Raw genomic sequence first — 20,598 nt, 5'->3', positions numbered from 1 at the left:
GGAAAAGTCATTCTCATCACTTAAAGTAGACTTTGGCGTTCTTCGATCCAAACAAAGCAATCAAGGTCTCAGCAGTTGCCTCTTCCTTTGGCCTAAAGGAAGTACTCATGCAGTATTGCAGTGGTGTATGGAAACTAGTGCCATATGCATCGAGAGCACTGACTCCTATTAAACAGTGTTACACCCAAATCGAAAAGGAGACATTGGCTCTTGTATGGGTTTGCAAATGCTCGAGTTGTTACTTGATAGGCACTAAATTAAACATGTCCCAACAAATCGTTCACAACAGCAGACACTCTGCCATGCAAGTGAGTGGACGGAATCTGACTCCACCCTTATGGGAGATACTAACGTCTACTTAGCTCAGGTACGTGAAAGCATACCTGCATCACAGAGTAAACTGGATGAAATTTGCACTGAGTTGCAAAAGGAACAAATCTGCAGCAAGGTCATGCAATACCGCGAGCATGGATGGTAAGCTGTTCCAAAATGAGCTCACGAATTCACACCGTACTGGCTTGAAAGAGACACACCCACCATTCTGAATAGTTTGTTGCTAAAGGGCTTCAGACTCATCATTCCTGTTTCTACACATGCCAAAATCATCAGTTAAATCCACCACGGACACCAAGGTATCGATAAAAGTCACCTACCAGCAAGGCGATCTGTGTGGTGGCCTGGTCTGAGCTCACAGCTGGGAGATGATGTAAACCAATGTGAAGCATGCAGAAACTGTACAAAAATCATGCTGAAGCTCTCTGTTACACATATCTCCCAGACCTTCCATGGCAATTTGCAGTAACAGGCATTTTTGGGCTGAAAAGAAACAAATATCTTCTCACTGTGGATTACTACTCACAGAATGTTGAGGTGCCCGAGCCGTCCTCCACATCCTCGGCAGCAGTCACACACCACCTGAAAGCTGTCTTTGCTCACCATGGAATACCAGAAATACTTGTCTCAGACAATGCTCAGAATTCAAAGCTTTTGCTTGGGACAATGAGCTCAAACACCCACCAAACAGTCCACAATACCCACAGGCAAATGGAGAAGCAGAAAGAACAATGCAAACAAGTCTCCTGCTGAAGGCAAAAGATCCATACAAAGCACTGCTAGCCTATCGCTCCAGGCCTCTTGCTAACGGCTACAGTCCATCGGACCTGTCAGTGAGCCAGGGACTGAGAACAAGCCTGCCTGCTCTTCCTTCCCTTCTCCAAACTCACTTACCAGACTTAGGCAAAGTGAGAAATCTTGAGACAACACAACGTGAGAAAACGAAGAGCATGCATGATCTCAGTCACAGAGCAAAATCTTTGTCGCCACTCAGGAGTGGTGAAGCTGCTTGGTTTTCAGACCAATCCACCAAAGAATCAATAGATTGACGGCATGCACCACCATCGTTTGCGATCAGAACATCACAAGGCAAAATCAGCAAGAACAGGTCTGTGCTAGTGCACCTGCAAAGGCCATGAAAGGTAGAGAAAGAAATAAACTGGCCTGATCCTCATGACAAGGACCACTTCCCTGAAGTGAATGCACCTGTTCAATAACTTCCATCCACTCCAACACCTCCAGGCACGTATACCAGATTGGGCTGTTTATCTGTCCCACCACGCAGGTACACTCCATACCCTAATAGATTAGGGTGTGACTAAAGAGGCAAAACAATCCTCTCACTTTGCCAGGGTGTTCAGGTACCCTGCCCTCCATTAGATTTAGTGTTTTTTTAAAAAGAGTTCTTATGTTGAAAACATTCACAAAAAGAGATTGTTCTTCAAAAAAATTGGTGAAAAAGAGGAAAACAGAGAGAGAGAGACCATTAAAAACAAGAAAGAGAATTATAATGGTGGCAATTCTTTAATGTTTATGTTTGCGTGCTATGGGTAAAGTGAATTGAATCACTAAATTTCAGCAACTATAATTTCAAATATATGGACAAGTACATCCCTAGTTTTTCTTTTTTTTTCAAGAAGGGGAGATGCAGTGGTAGTTAATAATGTTACTCCTATGTCACTGGGTTAGACACTCCCTCACGGAAGGTATTTCAAACAATATACAAGTAAGGTTATCAATAAAGCTCTGTTGAGTATCCTGCAAGCTGGCATCTTTGTGTGCTCTGCACTATCCCTCAATATTGAACACAACAATCGTGGAGGCTAGATCATTACTTATAGTGAATTGAATTGAATTGACTTTATTTCTTACATCCTTCACATACATGAGTAGTAAAAATCTTTATGTTACATCTACTTCGTACATCTAAATGTGTAATGTGCAATTATTGTAATTTATAATAAATAAAACAGTCAATGTAGTATAGAGTACACTCAGTCTGACGGCCTGGTGGAAGAAGCTGTCTCGGAGCCTGTTGGTCCTGGCTTTTATGCTGCGGTACCGCTTCCCGGATGGTAGCAGCTGGAATAGATTGATGTTGGGATGGCTTGGGTCCCCAATTATCCTATGGGCCCTTTTTAAACAGGTGAAGATAGAAAAAATAATTTAAAGATCAAATAATTGGGGTTATGATAAACTGGCTCAGAAGAAAAGTTTAATCCTGTATCAAGTAGCTATGAATGTTTGGAGGGGTCTGGCAGCCTACTCCTCCTGTTCCTTCATGACCTTGTGCTCTACAGTTAAATACAATTTTTAAAAAATGAGAGGTAATTAATTTTTATTATTGTATTTAAATTTATTTTAATAAGATATATTCAGTTTCTTATAATATTACAATTACTTATTATTGGAAACTTGTTTTTTTTTTGTTAGGCTGATTTGTATAACATATGACTCATAGTTGTTCAAACAGATGCATAATTTTAATCCAATCCAGGGAACTGAATCAAAAAGACTTCAGCACATTAGTCATTCTTTTCTACTTTAAATTGATGCTCGTTTAATAGAGCCAAACATATAACCTGGACACTAAGTGTTAATAACAAGGAAAATAAGAGTTTAGATTTAGCAATGCCTAACACCATAATTTATTCTGTTAAGGTACAAGTTACTATATGTTATAATTTAAGGTAATTCATAAGTATGTTAAATGGTAATTGCTAATTGTATGAGTAATAATTAGTTATACAGATTAACTGTTAATTACTTAAGTAATTATTACCTACCCTATACTTGGCTCTTTTAAGGTGGTCTGCTCAAAAAGGTAAGGATTGGCAGATTTTCTGTTGTAAGCACTCAGTCTATAGTCTGCAGCCGGATTTGCCTCCCTGTTAGAAACTGGTCAGGACATTCTCAATGGTGTTCCTTTAAAAGTCAGTTAGAGAGGGGAGGGGGAGGAAAGGACCAGCAGCCTTGCTTGCCTCAATCTCATCAGGAAGTGGCGACGACTGCTGTGCTTTCTTAACGAAAATAGTCAAGGAGTTTATGTTTTCTAAATGATGAAAGTGACTACATTTCAAAGAAAGTTTGGTCTTTACACATTTTACAATGTTTCAAAGTGCTGCTCTCAAAATGATCAATAACTGGTTTACCACATCCGTAAGTGTACATACTCAATATATTCAAATTGAGATCCACCTGGAATAATTCGGAGGAAATAGTGATGATGAACAGATTAGCTGCTTGGTAATATTAATTGAAGGTTGAACATTGGTCTGTAGATCCAAGTATGGCATTCTCTCTGTTCCTCCATTAGTATTAAAGAGCTCTGAAACATTCCAAGTACTGAATTAATGCGGCCACTTTTAGAGAACAATTAATACATCCGAGCCCATTCAGCACAAGTCTGTACGCTGGTTTCTGGTAAAGCAATTTCACTACTACTATTTCCGCAAACTTTTCTTACTCCTTGAAAATTATTTCCTTCAAAGCTCTGACTGAATTTGTTTCCACCATCATTATCGGTAGTGAGCTCTCGGTCCTAACTATCACAAGTTTTTTTTTAAAAAATTCTTCACATTCACTTGTATCTTGTCCAAAACTCGTGTCCCTTTTATCTTCTGATGGGAAGAACATACTCCCTATTTACATTATCGATCATCGCCTTCCTAAGAAAATAGTTTCGTTTCTAGGACGTATGGTACTGACAACCCCTGTAACACCATTAAACCTACACGCGGCCATTTAACCATTTAACCACTTCCCTTGTCCCGGGCCAGGCGTAAAGGAGGCGAGACTCGCGCAGGCGCACATAGCCGAGATCACGTGTCCACAATTGGCGGCTTTAGCCAATTGGAATGCAGTAAGAAAGACGGGCTGGAGCCGAGTTGTGAAAATGGTTGGCTCAACAGACGCTGCAACGAGGGTGCAGTGATTGTCGGCGGGGAACGAGGAAAGGTACGTGACCTTGGCAGCGGAAGTGGCCACAGCAGTTTGTTCAGTGAGTACTCCCGCTGTCTGGCTGCAGATCATTGACATTCTGACATTAGCGTCTCTGGGGTTCATCACCAACCGTCAGATGAGGGCACCATCTAATAACGGTCCCCGGTTTTCCCCCGTCAGATAACTAGTACTCATGTGCTAGCCAAAGGCAACCAGGTGGTTAAATGCCGATTAACGTACACGATGTTTGAAAGACACCTTGATCTGTACATTGGAGAGTGGGGTTACTCTAGTTAAGCTAAAGTGATGCAAATTTCCCCCCAATTTCAGCTTTCTGTCAGGTTTTATTGTATATTTTGGGAATTAAGTACTAAAATTGTCGTGTCCGTATTGTTCACTATTTCATTATCTTGAATTTGTGTACAGGCTCAAACGAGTAATGGGGGGGAAAAACGTGTTTACACCTGACTGCAGGTGAGAGCGGCTACGCTCTCCCTCGATACCGGTGAAAAAGCGAAGTGCCGGTTAAAAAGCAGAATATAAGGTTCCTTGGAACCTTTTGGTTTTGGTGGGAGTAGCGGGATATCGGTGGGGATGACAAGTGCAATTTACTTGTACTGAGTGAGTCGCTGTGCTGGAGAAACTAGCTTGTTAGGAATCAACGTATTTAATTAACATAACATTAGGAATAATTTTAATTACAACAATAAATGTATCTTAACCACATATTTGGAATAGAAGTGAAAAGGACTCACAAAATGGTTTGTTAGATTGTTGATATGTGTTTTCCTTTAAATTGAATTCTTGAATATCTATTGAGTCTGTCTAAGTTTTCACTACTTGGTTTGTTCATGTTTAACAAGATAGAATATGTATTCAATCGACTTGATATATGTATCAAAGACAAAGAAGTATTCGTTTGCTGTCCTGTATATACCTTGTAAAAGCACACTTCCTTAACACGGAAAAGAAAGCGTGTGACCTCAGGGAGAAACTGGTTATCAATGCACGTGATATGGGCGATATAGGAATACAGTGCAAGAAAAAATTTGTGAACCCTTTGCCATTTGACCTGTTTTTCTGCGGGAATCGGAATAAGAATCAGGTTTATTATCACCGGCATGTGACGTGAAATTTGTTAATTTAGCAGCAGCAGTTCAATGCAATACATAATCTGGCATAGAAAAATAATAAAAATAATACACAAGTCAATTACATATATTGAATAGATTTTTAAAAAATCCAAAAACAGAAATACTGTATATTTTTTACAAAGAAAAGTGAGGTAGTGTCCAAAGATTCAATGTCCATTTAGGAATCAGATGGCAGAGGGGAAGAAGCTGTTTCTGAATCACTGAGTGTGAGCCTTCAGGCTGGTGTACCTCCTACCCGATGGTAACAGTGGGGAAAAGGTATGCCCTGGGTGCTGGAGGTCCTTGATAATGGACGCTGCCTTTCTGAGACACCGCTCCTTAAAGATGTCCTGGGTACTTTGTAGGCTAGTACCCAAGATGGAGCTGACTAGATTTACAGCCGTCTGCAGTTTCTTTCGGTCCTGTGCAGTAGCCCCTTCATACCAGACAGTGATGCAGCCTGTCAGAATGCTCTCCACGGTACAACTATAGAAGTTTTTGCGTGTATTATTTGACATGCCAAATCTTTTCAAACTCCTAATAAAGTATAGCCTCAGTCTTGCCTTCTTTATAACTACATCAATATGTTAAGACCAGGTTAGATCCTCAGAGATCTTGACACCAAGGAACTTGAAGCTGCACACTCTCTCCACTTCTGATACCTCTATGAGGATTGGTATGTGTTCCTTTATCTTGCCCTTCCTGACTTCAGCTCTTTCACTGACTCTAAGACTCTACTGACATTGAGTGCCAGGTTGTTGCTGCAGCACCATTCCACTAGTTGGCATATCTCACTCCTGTACGCCCTCTCGTCACCACCTGAGATTCTACCAACAATGGTTGTGTCGTCAGCAAATTTATAGATGGTATTTGAGCTATACCTAGCCACACAGTCATGTGTATATACAGAGTAGAGCAGTGGGCTAAGCACACACCCCTGAGGTGGGCCAGTGTTAATCGTCAGCGAGGTGGATATGTTATCACCAATCCACACAGATAGAGGTCTCCTGGTTAGGAAGTCGAGGATCCAATTGCAGACGGAGGTGCAGAGGCCCAGGTTCTGCAACTTCTCAATCAGGATTGTGGGGATGGTGGTATTAAATGCTGAGCTATAGTTGATGAACAGCATCCTGACGTAGGTGTTTGTGTTGTCCAGGTGGTCTAAAGCCATGTGAAGAGCCATTGAGATTGCATCTGCCGTTGACCTATTGTGGTGATAGGCAAATTGCAATGGGTCCAGGTCCTTGCTGAGCCAAGAGTTCAGTCTAGTCATGACCAACCTCTCAAAGCATTTCATCACTGTCGATGTGAGTGCTACCGGCTGATGGTCATTAAGGCAGCTCACATTATTATTCTTAGGCACTGGTATAATTGTTGTCTTTTTGAGGCAAGTGGGAACTCCCATCCGTAGCAGTGAGAGGTTGAAAATGCCCTTGAATACTCCTGCTAGTTGGTTGGCACAGGTTTTCAGAGTCTTAACAGGTACTCCATCAGGACCTCTGCCTTGCGAGGGTTCACTCTCTTTAAAGACAGCCTAACATCGGCCTCTGAGATAGAGATCACAGGGTCATCAGGTGTAGCAGGGATCTTCACAGCTGTAGTTGTGTTCTCCCTTTCAAAGTATGCATAGAAGGCGTTGAGTTTATCTGGTAGTGAAGCATTGCTGCCATTCATGCTATTGGGTTTCACTTTGTAAGAAGTAATGTCTTGCAGACCCTGCCAGAGTTGTCATACAACTGATGTTGCCTCCAACCTTGTTCAAAATTGTCTCTTCGCCTGTGAAATACCCTCTGCAAATCATACCTGGTTTTCTGATACAGGCCTGGGTTGCCAGACTTGAATGCCACAGATCTAGCCTTCAGCAGACGACGCACCTCCTGGTTCATTCACAGCTTTTGGTTTGGGAATGTACAGTAAGTCTTTGTGGGCACACGCTCATCCACACAGGTTTTAATGAAGTCGGTAACAACTGCAGCATACTCATCCAGCTTCGAAGACGAATCCCTGAATACAGTTCAGTCCAGTGATTCAAAGCAGTCGTGTAGGTGCTCCTGTGCTTCCCTTGTCCATACCTTCTTGATCCTCACTACTGGTGCTGCAGTCTTCAATCTCTGCCTACACTCGGAGTAGAAGTACAGCTAGGTGATCAGACTTCACAAAGTGAGTGCGTGGAATTGCATGGTAGGCATTCTTGGTGGTGTAGCAATGGTCCAGTGTGTTGTTTCCTCTAGTATTGCAAGTGATCTGTTGATGGTAGTTGCTTAGTGATTTTTTTTTTTTTCAGACTGGCCTGGTTAAAATCTCCCAAAATGATGGTGAAGGCATTAGGGTCCTCTGTTTTGTGCATGTTGATCTCATTGCTGAGATCATCTAAAGCCTGCTTGACATTGGCCTGAGGTGGAATATAAACTGCTACCAAAATGACCCCAGATAACTCCCGTAGTAGGTAAAAAGGACGGCACTTTACTGCTAGATATTCCAGGTCTGGTGAGCAGAATTGGGACAGCACTGATACATTTGTGCATCAAGAAGAGTTGATCATGAGGCATACTCCTCCACCTCTGCTGTTGAGAGACTATAGATCTATCCTGATGGTGTATAGCAGGGGTGTCAAACTCATTTTAGGTCACGGGCCGGATTGAGCAAAATGCAGCTTCATGCGGGCCGGATCAGTCGGGCGCGTGCGAACGCAGCTTTCGTGGCCTCCGTTTGTTCAGCCTGCTCTCATGTGTCTCAGTCTCTGCTATAACTACAAAGTGTTTCACTTTACAAATTCCGTTTCTTATGAAGAAGACTGCCGAATAAACACTAAAAACCCTGAAAACCTGGTACCTGAATAAACTCAGCATTAGCCATATCATACACCATAGGCGCTTCGATTACTGGGGCCAGCTTTAATAGTAATTAGATATTATCTCGCGGGCCAAAGATAATTCCACCGCGGGCCGGATTTGGCCCGCGGGCCTTGAGTTTGACATATATGGTGTATAGTAAACCCATCAATCTGGATCACTGCATCCGGTACAGAAAGTATTAACCAGGATTCTGTGAAACCAAGGATACAAGCGGTCCTAATGTCCCTCTGATTCAGCACCCTAGCTCTGCAATCATTGATTTTATTCACCAGAGACTGCACGTTCGCCAACAAGATGGTCAGTAATTATTCATAAAATATGATCTGGTCTTCATCTAAGCATTAACAATAGATAGATAGATACTTTATTCATCCCCATGGGGAAATTCAACATTTTTTCCAATGTCCCATACACTTGTAGCAAAACTAATTACATACAATACTTAACTCAGTAAAAATATGATATGCATCTAAATCACTCTCTCAAAAAGCATTAATAATAGCTTTTAAAAAGTTCTTAAGTAGTTTACTTAAATACATTAAATACAATCAACCCCGGCACTTTAACATATCTTACTCCTGGCGGTTGAATTGTAAAGCCTAATGGCATTGGGGAGTATTGACCTCTTCATCCTGTCTGAGGAGCATTGCATCGATAGTAACCTGTCGCTGAAACTGCTTCTCTGTCTCTGGATGGTGCTATGTAGAGGATGTTCAGAGTTTTCCATAATAGACCGTAGCCTACTCAGCGCCCTTCGCTCAGCTACCGATGTTATACTCTCCAGTACTTTGCCCACGACAGAGCCCGCCTTCCTTACCAGCTTATTAAGACGTGAGGCGTCCCTCTTCTTAATGCTGCCTCCCCAACACGCCACCACAAAGAAGAGGGCGCTCTCCACAACTGACCTATAGAACATCTTCAGCATCTCACTGCAGACATTGAATGACGCCAACCTTCTAAGGAAGTACAGTCGACTCTTTGCCTTCCTGCACAAGGCATCTGTGTTGGCAGTCCAGTCTAGCTTCTCGTCTAACTGTACTCCCAGATACTTGTAGGTCTTAACCTGCTCCACACATTCTCCACTAATGATCACTGGCTCCATATGAGGCCTAGATCTCCTAAAGTCCACCACCATCTCCTTGGTCTTGGTGATATTGAGACTCAGGTAGTTTGAGTTGCACCATATCACAAAGTCCTGTATCAGTTTCCTATACTCCTCCTCCTGTCCATTCCTGACACACCCCACTATGGCCGTGTCGTCAGTGAACTTCTGCACATGGCAGGACTCCGAGTTATATTGGAAGTCTGATGTGTACAGGGTGAACAGGACCGGAGAGAGCACGGTCCCCTGCGGCGCTCCTGTGCTGCTGACCACCGTGTCAGACCTACAGTCTCCCAACCGCACATACTGAGGTCTATCTGTCAAGTAGTCCACTATCCAATCCACCATGTGAGAGTCTACTCCCATCTCCGTTAGTTTGTGCCTTAAGATCTTGGGCTGGATGGTGTTAAAGACACTAGAGAAGTCCAGGAATGTAATCCTCACAGCACCACTGACCCCATGACCCCAATAAACAAATGCAAACTGTCTAAACTAATAACACACAAACAATTGTACTTTTTATGTCTTTATTGAATACATTGTTTAATCATTTACAGTCCAGGCTGGAAAAAGTATGTGAACCCTTGTATTTAATAACTGGTAGAACCTTCCTTAGCAGCAATAACCTCCACCAACCGTTTCCTGTAACTGCTGATCAGTCTTGCACAATGGTGAGTAGGAATTTTAGACCATTCCTCCATACAAAACCATTTCAGTCCATCAGTATTTCTGGGATACCTTGCATGAACAGCCCTCTTCAGGTTATGCCACAGCATTGCAATTGGGTTAAGATCTGGACTCTGTCTTGGCCATTCCAAAACACAATTGTCTTTTTAAACCATTCTGTTGATGATTTGCATTTCTGTTTCGGATCATTGTCTTGTTGCATCATCCAACTTCTATTAAGCTTCAAGTGATGGACCACTACCTTGACATTCTCCTGTAAAATGTCTTGATACAATTTTGAATTCATTGCTTCCTTAATGATTGCAAGCTGTCCAGGCCCTGAGGCAGCAAACTATGATGCTCCTTCCACCACGCTTCACAGTTGGAATAAGGTGTTGGTGTGCAGTGCCCTTTTTCCTGCAAACATATAGTGCTGTGTATTTCTGCCAAAAAGTTCAACTCTTGTCTCACCTGTCCATAGAACATTGTCCCAGAGGCATTGTGGGACATCCAGGTTGTCTTTTGCAAACTTATGATGTACAGCTATGTTTTTCTTATAGAGCAATGCTTTCCTTCATGGTGTCCTTTCATGAATGCCAGTCTTGTTCACTGTTTTTCTTATAGTGGACACATGAACAGAGACTTTAGCAATTTCTAGGGATTTCTGTAGTCTTTTGCTGTTTCACTGCTAGAAGTGTCACAGGAAAGGTGGTTAATAGTGCTGAAGATGGGATAGCTGGTTTACAAACAGAAGCAATGGGTAAAGAGGAAAGGCTGTTGATAGGGCAAAATTGCAGTCAACAGGATGAGTTGCCGACAAAGGCAACGTAAAAGGCAGACAAAATCATGGGTGAATGTGTGCCGTATATGGAATAAGGTAGATGAACTTGCAGTACAGTTGCAAATTGGCAGCTATTATGTTGTAGGCAAGAAGATAATAGCTGAGACCTTAATGTCCAAGGATACAAATCACATCGAAAGGATGGGCAGGAAGGCAGAGGGGCCAGCGTTGTCCTGTTGGTAAAAACTGAAATCACCTCATTTGAAAGCAGAGAAATAGGGTTGGGAAGTGTTGAATCATTGTGGACAGAGCGAAGGAACTGCAAGGATAAGAAGACCGTGATGGGAGTTTGTATACAGACCCCCGAACAGTAGTAAGGATGTGGCCTACAAATTACAATGGAAAATCAAAAATGCATGCCAAGATGCATGTTACCACAGTCTTCATATACAGGTAGATTGGGAAAATCAGGTTGATGCTGGATTCCAGGAGGGGGATATTTCTAGAATGCCTACGAGATTGCTTTTAGAGCAGCTCATAGTTGAGTCCACTAGGGAATCAGCTATTCTGGATTGGGTGTTGTGCAATGAACCAGAATTGATGAGACCTTAAAGTAAAGGAACCCTTAGGAGCAAGTGATCATAATATGATTGAATTCAACCTGAAATTTGAGAAGGAGAAGCTAAAGTCAGATATATCACTATTACTTTGGAGTAAAGAGAAAATTAGAGGCATGAGAGAGGAGTTGGCCAGAATTGATTGGGAAAAGAACACAGATAGGGATGATGGCAGAGCAGCAAAGACTGGAATTTCTGGAAGCAATTTGAAAGGCACAGGACATATACATCCCAAAGAGGAAGAAGTATTCTAAAGGAAAGATAAAACAACCATGGCTAACAAAAGAAGTCAAAGCCAAAGAGAGGGCATATAATCAAAAATTAGTGGGATGTTAAAGGATTGGTAAGTTTTTAAAAACCAGAAGGCAACTAAAACAAAAGTCATTAAGCTAAAGATGAAATACAAAAGCAAACTTGCCAATAATATTAAAGCGGATACCATACATTTGTTCAGATATATAAAGTGTAAAAGAGACGTGAGAATGGATATAGGACTGCTGGAAAATGATGCTGGAAAGATGGGAATGGGGGACAATGAAATGGCTGACAAATTGAATAAGTATTTTGCATCAGTCTTCACGGTAGAAGGCACTAGCAGTATGGTGGAAATTCCATGAAATTACCAATACTAGAGAGAAGGTTCTTGGGGAAACTGAAAGGTCTGAAGGTAGATAAGTCACATAGACAACATGGTGTACATCCCAGACTTCTGAATGAGGCATCTAAAGAGAACTTGGAGGCATTAGTTATGATCTTTCAAGAATCACTAGATTCTGGAATGGTTCAGGAAGACTGGAAATTTGCAAATGTCACTCCACTCTTCAAGAAAGGAGAGAGGTAGAAGAAAGGAAACAATAGCCCAGTTAGTCTGACCTCAGTGGTTGGGAAGATGTTGGAGTTGATTATTAGGATTGAGGTGTCAGGGTACTTGGAGGCATTTGATAAAATAGGGCATAGTCAGCATTGTTTCCTCAAGTGAAAATCCTTCCTGACAAATTTGTAATTCTTTGAAGAAATAAGAAGCAGGATAGCAGATATTTGTAGTAAACACAAGGTGGTGATTGTGGGAGATTTTAATTTTCCACACATAGATTGGGAAGCTCATTCTGTAAAAGGGCTGGATGGTTTAGAGTTTGTGAAATGTGTGCAGGATAGCTTTTTGCAACAATACATAGAAGTACCGACTAGAGATGGGGCAGTGTTGGATCTCCTGTTAGGGAATGCGATAGGTCAGCTGACAGATGTATGTGTTGGGGAGCACTTCGGGTCCAGTGATCACAATAGCATTAGCTTCAATATAATTATGGAGAAGGACAGGACTGGACCTAGAGTTGAGATTTTTGATTGGAGAAAGGCTAACTTTGAGGAGATGCGCAGGGATTTAGAGAGAGTGGAATGGGTCAAGTTGTTTTATGGGAAGGATGTAATAGAGAAATGGAGGTCATTTAAGGGTGAAATTATGAGGGTACAGAATCTTTATGTTCCTGTTCGGTTGAAAGGAAAGGTTAAAGGTTTGAAAGCGCCATGGTTTTCAAGGGATATTAGAAACTTGGTTCGAAAAAAGAGGGATGTCTACAATAGATATAGGCAGCATGGAGTAAAGGAATTGCTCGAGGAATATAAAGAATGTAAAAGGAAACTTAAGAAAGAGATTAGAAAAGCTAAAAGAAGTTACGAGTTTGGTTTGGCAAATAAGGTGGAAGTAAATCCGAAAGGCTTCTACAGTTATATTAAAAGCAAGAGGATAGTGAGGGATAAAATTGGTCCCTTAGAGAATCAGGGTGGTCAGCTATGTGTGGAGCCGAGGGAGATGGGAGAGATTTTGAACGATTTCTTCTCTTCGGTATTCACTAAGGAGAAGGATATCGAATGGTGTAAGGTGTGGGAAACAAGTAAGGAAGTTATGGAACCTATGACAATTAAAGAGGTGGAAGTACTGGCGCTTTTAAGAAATTTAAAAGTGGATAAATCTCCGGGTCCTGACCGGATATTCCCCAGGACCTTGAGGGAAGTTTGTGTAGAGATAGCAGGAGCTCTGACGGAGATCTTTCAGATGTCATTAGAAACAGGGATTGTGCCGGAGGATTGGCGTATTGCTCATGTGGTTCCATTGTTTAAAAAGGGTTCTAGAAGTAAGCCTGGCAATTATAGACCTGTCAGTTTGACATCAGTGGTGGGTAAATTAATGGAAAGTATTCTTAGAGATAGTATTTATAATTATCTGGATAGACAGGATCTGATTAGGAGTAGCCAGCATGGATTTGTGCGTGGAAGGTCATGTTTGACAAACCTTATTGAATTTTTTGAAGTAGTTACGAGGAATGTTGATGAGGGTAAGGCAGTGGATGTAGTCTATATGGACTTCAGCAAGGCCTTTGACAAAGTTCCACATGGAAGGTTAGTTAAGAAGGTTCAGTCGTTAGGTATTAATGCTGGAGTAATAAAATGGATTCAACAGTGGCTAGATGGGAGATGCCAGAGAGTAGTGGTGGATAATTGTTTATCGGGATGGAGGCCGGTGACTAGCGGGGTGCCTCAGGGATCTGTTTTGGGCCCAATGTTGTTTGTAATATACATAAATGATCTGGATGATGGGGTGGTAAATTGGATTAGTAAGTATGCTGATGATACTAAGGTAGGAGGTGTTGTGGATAATGAGGTGGGTTTTCAAAGCTTGCAGGGAGATTTATGCCGGTTAGAAGAATGGGCTGAACGTTGGCAGATGGAGTTTAATGCTGAGAAGTGTGAGGTTCTACATTTTGGCAGGAATAATCCAAATAGAACATACAGGGTAAATGGTAGGGCATTGAGGAATGCAGTGGAACAGAGAGATCTAGGAATAACAGTGCATAGTTCCCTGAAGGTGGAGTCTCATGTAGATAGAGTGGTGAAGAAGGCTTTTGGAACGCTGGCCTTTATAAATCAGAGCATTGAGTACAGAAGTTGGGATGTAATGTTAAAATTGTACAAGGCATTGGTAAGGCCAAATTTGGAATATTGTGTACAGTTCTGGTCACCGAATTATAGGAAAGATATCAATAAATTAGAGAGAGTGCAGAGACGATTTACTAGGATGTTACCAGGGTTTCAGCACTTAAGTTACAGAGAAAGGTTGAACAAGTTAGGTCTCTATTCATTGGAGCGTAGAAGGTTGAGGGGGGATTTGATCGAGGTATTTAAAATGTTGAGAGGGATAGATAGAGTTGACGTGAATAGGCTGTTTCCATTGAGAGTAGGGGAGATTCAAACGAGAGGACATGATTTGAGAGTTAGGGGGCAAAAGTTTAAGGGAAACACGAGGGGGTATTTCTTTACTCAGAGAGTGATAGCTGTGTGGAATGAGCTTCCTGTAGAAGTAGTAGAGGCCAGATCAGTTGTGTCATTTAAGGTAAAATTGGATAGGTATATGGATAGGAAAGGAGTGGAGGGTTATGGGCTGAGTGCGGGTAGGTGGGACTAGGTGAGATTAAGAGTTCGGCACGGACTAGGAGGGCCGGAATGGCCTGTTTCCGTGCTGTGATTGTTATATGGTTATATGTTATATGATAGACAAAGGAGAATTTGTTGATGTTGTGTATTTGGATTTTCAGAAGACCTTTGACAAGGTGCCACACGTCCTTAACAAGCTATGAGCCCATCTTATTACAGGAATGATTCTAGCATGGACAAAACAGTGGCTGATTGGCAGGAGGCAAAGAGTAGGGATTAAGGGAGACTTTTCTGGCTTGCTCCTGGTGAGTAGTGGTGTTCCACAGGGGTTTGTGTTGGGATTGGTTCTTTATAATACAGTATGTGTCAATGATTTGAATGATGGAAGTGTTGGCTTTTTTGCAAAGTTTGCAGATGATATGAAGGTAGGTAGAGGGCAGGTGGTTTTAAGTAAGTAGAGAAGCTACAGAAGGATAGACAGATTAAGAGAATGGGTAAGGACGTGGCAGGTGGAATACAATGCTAAGTGTACAGTCATGCACTTTGGTAAAAGAATTGAAAGGCTTGACTATTTTCTAAACGGAGAGAAAATGCAAAAACTGAGATGCAAAGGGACTTGGGAATCTTGTGCAGGATTCCCTAAAGGTTAATTTGCAGGTTGAGTCTGTGGTGAGGAAGGCAAATGCAATATTAACATTCATTTCAAGAGAACAAGAATATTAAAAGCAAGGATGTATTGTTGAAACTTTACTGGTGAGGGCTCATTGGGAGTATTGTGATCAGTTTTCGGCCCCTTATCTTAGAAAGGATGTGTTGTAACTGGAAAGGATTCAAAGAAGGTTCATGAAAATGATCCCAGGATTGAATGGCTGGTCACATGAAGAGCATTTGATGGCTCTAGGACTGTACTTGCTGGAATTCAGAAGAATGAGGGGGTGACCTCATTGAAACTTATCAAATGGTGGAAAGCCTTGATAGTGAGGGAGGAGAGGATGGTACCTATGGTGGGAGAGTCCAAGACCAGAGGACAGTCTCAGAACAGAGGAGGCGTCTTTTTAGAATGTAGATGAGGAGCAGTTTCTTTAGCTAGAAAATGGTGAATCTATGGAATTCTTTGCCACAGTCAGCTATGAAGGCCATGTCTTAGTATATTTAAGGCAGAGACTGATAGATTCGATTCTTGATTGGTCAGGGCATGAACGGGTACATGGAGAAGGCAGGGGACTGGGGCTTAGAAGAAAATTGGATCAGTCATGATGAAATGATGGAGCAGACTCAAGGGCTTAACCGTCTAATTCTGCTCCTATATTTTATGGTCTTCTGTTACCCTTGGGTTCTTTTTCACCTCCTTCAGCATTTCACTTTGTGCTCTTGGTGTTATCTTTGTTGGACACCCACTCCTAGAGAGAGTAGCAACAGTACTGAATTTAAGAATAGTAAAGGGAAAAATCACTGGTGGGTGTTGGCTATAGGCCACCTACCGGTAATAAAAATATTGCAGAGGTGATTAACCAATAAATAACTGAGGCTTGTAAGATCCGAATGGCAGTTGTCATGGGAGATTTTAACTTCCACATAGATTGGGTGAATCAGGTGGGTCAAGGAAGTCTTGAGGAGGACTTCATAGAATGCATCCGTGATGGCTTTCTTGAGCAGCGTGTTAGTGAACCTACAAGGGAAAATACTATCTTAGAACTAGTCCTGCGCAATGAGACAGAGAAGATTAACAATCTTGTAGTCAGGGATCTTCATGGAAAGAGTGATCATAGTATGATTGAATTTCATGTTCAGATGGAGGATGAAATAGCTAGATCTAAAACTAGTGTATTATGCTTGAACAAGGGAGACGACAACAAGATGAGGGAGGAGTTGGCTAATGTGGATTGGGAGCACCAGGCTATTTGGTAGGACAGTTGAGGAACAGTGGAATACTTTCAAAGAGATATTTCACAATACTCAACAAAAGTATATTCCAGTCAACAGTAAGGACAGTAAGTGTGAGGAGAGCCAGCCTTGGATAACTAAGGAAATAAAAGATAGTATCAAATTAAAAGCTCATGTGTATAGTCACAAAGAGTTGTGGGAGACTGGAGGAGTGGGAAAACTTGAAAAAGCAACAGAGAACAACTAACAACAAAAATAAAGAAAGAGAAGATAGAGTATGAAAGTAAATTAGCACAAAATATAAAAACAGATAGCAATAGTTTTTATAAATATATAAAGTGGAAGAGGGTGGCTAAAGTCAACGTCGGTCCCTTGGAAGACGATAAGGGGAAATTGATATTGGGTGATAAGGAAATGGCTGAGGCATTGAACAACTATTTTGTGTCGGTCTTCATGGTGGTGCCAAAGAAGGATGTTATGGATGAAATGCAAGGTGAGGACCTCGATAAAATCACTGTCACTAAAGAGAGAGTGATGAGCAAACTAGAGGGCCTGAAGGTAGATAAGTCCCCTGATCCTAATGGGATGCATCCCAGGGTGCTGAAGGAATTGGCAGAGGTTATAGTAGACGTGTTGGTAACCACTTATCAAAAATCTTTAGACTCTGGACAGGTCCTGGCAGATTGGAAGACAGCAGATGTCACGCCACTTTTTAAAAAAGGATGTAGGCAAAAGATGGGCAACTGTAGGCCAGTTAGCTCAATGTCTGTAGTCAGGTAAATGCTTGAAGCTGTCATTAAGGAAGAAATAGCGAAATGTTTAGAAAGGCGTGGTTCCATTAGACAGATACAGCATGGATTCAGAAAGAGCAGGTCCTGTTTGACAAACTTACTAGAGTTCTTTGAGGACATAATGAGTGCAGTGGATAGGGGGAACAGGTGGATGTCGTAGACTTGGTTTTCCAGAAGACATTCGATAAGGTGCCGCACAAGAGACTTATAAATAAGATACGATGCATGAAGTCGGAGGAAATGTATTGGCATAGATAGTGGATTGGTTAACCAATAGAAGGCAGAGAGTTGGTATAAATGAGTGTTCCTTCAGTTGTCAGTCTGTGGTGAGTGAGGTGCCGCAGGGGTCAGTGCTGGGCCCACAGCTGTTTACCATTTACATTGATGATTTGTAAGAGGGGACTGAGTGTAGCATAGCAAAATTTGCTGATGACACTAAACTGAGTGGAAAAGCAAATTGTACAGAGGATGTGGAGAGTCTGCAGAGGGATATAGATAGATTAAGTGAGTGGGCCAAAGTCTGGCAGATGGAATACAACATTGGTAAATGCGAGGTCATCCACTTTGGAAGGAATAATAGAAGAGCAGATTATTATTTAAATTGTGAAAAATTGCAGCATGCTGTTGTGCAGAGGGACTTGGGAATGCTTGTGCATGAATCGCAGAAAGTTGACTTGCAGGTACAACAGATTATTAAGAAGGCAAACAAAATGTTGTCCTTCTTTGCTAGAGGGATTGAATTCAAGAGCAGGGAGGTCGTGCTGCCACTATACAGGGAACTGGTGAGGCTGCACCTGGAAAACTGTGTGCAGTTCTGGTCTCCATATTTCAGGAAGGATATACTGACTTTGGAGGCAGTGCAGAGGAGGTTCACCAGGTTGATTCCAGGGATGAAGGGGTTAACCTATGAGGAGAGATTGAGTCGCCTAGGACTATACTCTCTGGAATTCAGAAGAATGAGAGGGGATCTTATAGAAGCATACAAAATTTTGAAAGGGATAGATAAGGTAGAAGTAGGAAAGTTGTTTCCATTGGTAAGTGACACTAGAACTAGGGGACATTGCCTCAAGATTCAGGGGAGAAGATTTCAGATTCAGTTTATTGTCATTTAAAAACCACAAATGCAATGCAGTTTAAAAAATGAGACAACGTTCCTCCAGAATGATATTTACAAAGCAAATGACAAAATAGACTACACCAGAAAATCCACATAGTGACCTGACAGCAGCGGACTCTTGAATCCATCGAACCTCCGAGCCTCTGACTATCCCCTCTGGCACAGCTTCTCCGAGCACCATCCTCTGCTGAGCGTATTAAGACGCCCCTGCCACCAGCAATGCGACCCAGAGGACTGGGGACCTGTTCTTCTCAGCAGAGACCCGGACCTCACAGCAACAGCAGCAACGACGAGGGCCTTCCTTGAGATTTCCAGATGTTCCTCCGTGCTCCGTACTCCCACCTCCATTTTTCATTAGATTAGGATTGCGCACGGCACCCCCGCTTAACAAATAACAGATAATCAGCTCCGGAGTGGCCGCTGCAAGCTGCATCACGCCGCCATCTTTTGCTTGGAGATTTAAGACGGAGATGAAGAGAAACTGTTTTTCCCAGAGAGTGGTGAATCTGTGGAATTCTCTGCCCAGGGAAGCAGTTGAGGCTTCTTCACTAAATATATTTAAGGAACAGTTAGATAGGTTTTTAACATAATAAGGGAATGGAGAAGAGGCAGGTAGATGGAGCTGAGTTTACGGATGGATCAGCCATGATCTTATTGAATTGTGGGGCAGGCTTGATGGGCCAGATGGCCTACTCCTGCTCCCATTTCTTATGTTCTTATGAATTTTCTCCATTTGTAGCCAATTTCTCTTGCTGTAGACTGATGAATATGCAGGTCTTTAGAAATGCTTTTGTAGTCTTTTCTAGCTTCATGCATCTCTACAATTCTTTTAAGGTCCCCTGAAAGTTGTTTTGATTAAGGCATGGTGCACATAGCAGATCTTTCTTGAGAAGAGCAGGCTCTGTCAGTAACCTGACTTCATGTGCCTTTTTTTATATAGGGCAGAACACCCCTGCAACCCACACCTCCGATCTCACCTTATTGATTGGAACACTTGACTCCATATAGATTTTGTAGAAGGCATTACCCCAGAGGTTCACATACTCTTTTGAACCTAGGCTGTGATTGTTTAAAAGGTGTACTCAGTATTGACGAGAACAAGTACAAATGATAGATAGATAGATAGATAGATAGATACTTTATTCATCCCCATGGGGAAATTCAACATTTTTTCCAATGTCCCATACACTTGTTGTAGCAAAAACTCATTACATACAATACTTAACTCAGTAATAATATGATATGCATCTAAATCACTAACTCAAAAAGCATTAATAATAGCTTTAAAAAAAAGTTCTTAAGTCCTGGCAGTTGAATTGTAAAGCCTAATGGCATTGGGGAGTATTGACCTCTTCATCCTGTCTGAGGAGCATTGCATCGACAGTAACCTGTCGCTGAAACTGCTTCTCTGTCTCTGGATGGTGCTATGTAGAGGATGTTCAGGGTTTTCCATAATTGACCGTAGCCTACTCAGCGCCCTTCGCTCAGCTACCGATGTTAAACTCTCCAGTACTTTGCCCACGACAGAGCCCGCCTTCCTTATCAGCTTATTAAGACGTGAGGCGTCCTTCTTCTTAATGCTTCCTCCCCAACACGCCACCACAAAGAAGAGGGCGCTCTCAACAACTGACCTATAGAACATCTTCAGCATCTCACTGCAGACATTGAATGACGCCAACCTTCTAAGGAAGTACAGTCGACTCTGTGCCTTCCTGCACAAGGCATCTGTGTTGGCAGTCCAGTCTAGCTTCTCGTCCAACTGTACTCCCAGATACTTGTAGGTCTTAACCTGCTCCACACATTCTCCATTAATGATCACTGGCTCCATATGAGGCCTAGATCTCCTAAAGTCCACCACCATCTCCTTGTTTGTGTGTTATTTGTTTAGGCAGATTGCGTTTGAAGATCAGACCACCTTTTGTGAGTAATTAATGCAGAAAACCAGGTA

General features: G+C 42.1%; 1 protein-coding gene and 1 long non-coding RNA gene across 6 annotated transcripts in view; one reads left to right on the top strand and one right to left on the bottom strand.

Annotated features, from left to right (window-relative positions):
- The window catches only part of LOC140738800 (uncharacterized), a 72,079-nt gene extending 68,856 nt beyond the window's left edge, over positions 1-3,223 (bottom strand). The window contains exon 1 of the long non-coding RNA XR_012101458.1: positions 3,120-3,223. This is a non-coding gene — a long non-coding RNA (uncharacterized lncRNA). The remainder of the gene's footprint in view (positions 1-3,119) is intronic.
- Positions 3,224-4,174: 951 nt separating this feature from the next.
- slc26a5 (solute carrier family 26 member 5) overlaps positions 4,175-20,598 on the top strand; it is an 86,914-nt gene continuing 70,490 nt past the window's right edge. For 4 of the 5 annotated variants that reach the window (XM_073066643.1, XM_073066641.1, XM_073066644.1 and 1 more), the window contains exon 1: positions 4,214-4,333. The gene's annotated coding sequence lies outside the window, so the exon portion shown is untranslated. Of the gene's footprint in view, positions 4,334-20,598 lie in introns of all 5 variants that reach the window. The other variant, XM_073066640.1, reaches the window with a different exon arrangement.

The sequence above is a fragment of the Hemitrygon akajei genome, chromosome 14 (assembly GCF_048418815.1).
Source record: "Hemitrygon akajei chromosome 14, sHemAka1.3, whole genome shotgun sequence".
In the NCBI taxonomy this organism is placed as follows: domain Eukaryota; kingdom Metazoa; phylum Chordata; class Chondrichthyes; order Myliobatiformes; family Dasyatidae; genus Hemitrygon; species Hemitrygon akajei.
This window is presented reverse-complemented; position numbering and strand designations above follow the sequence as displayed.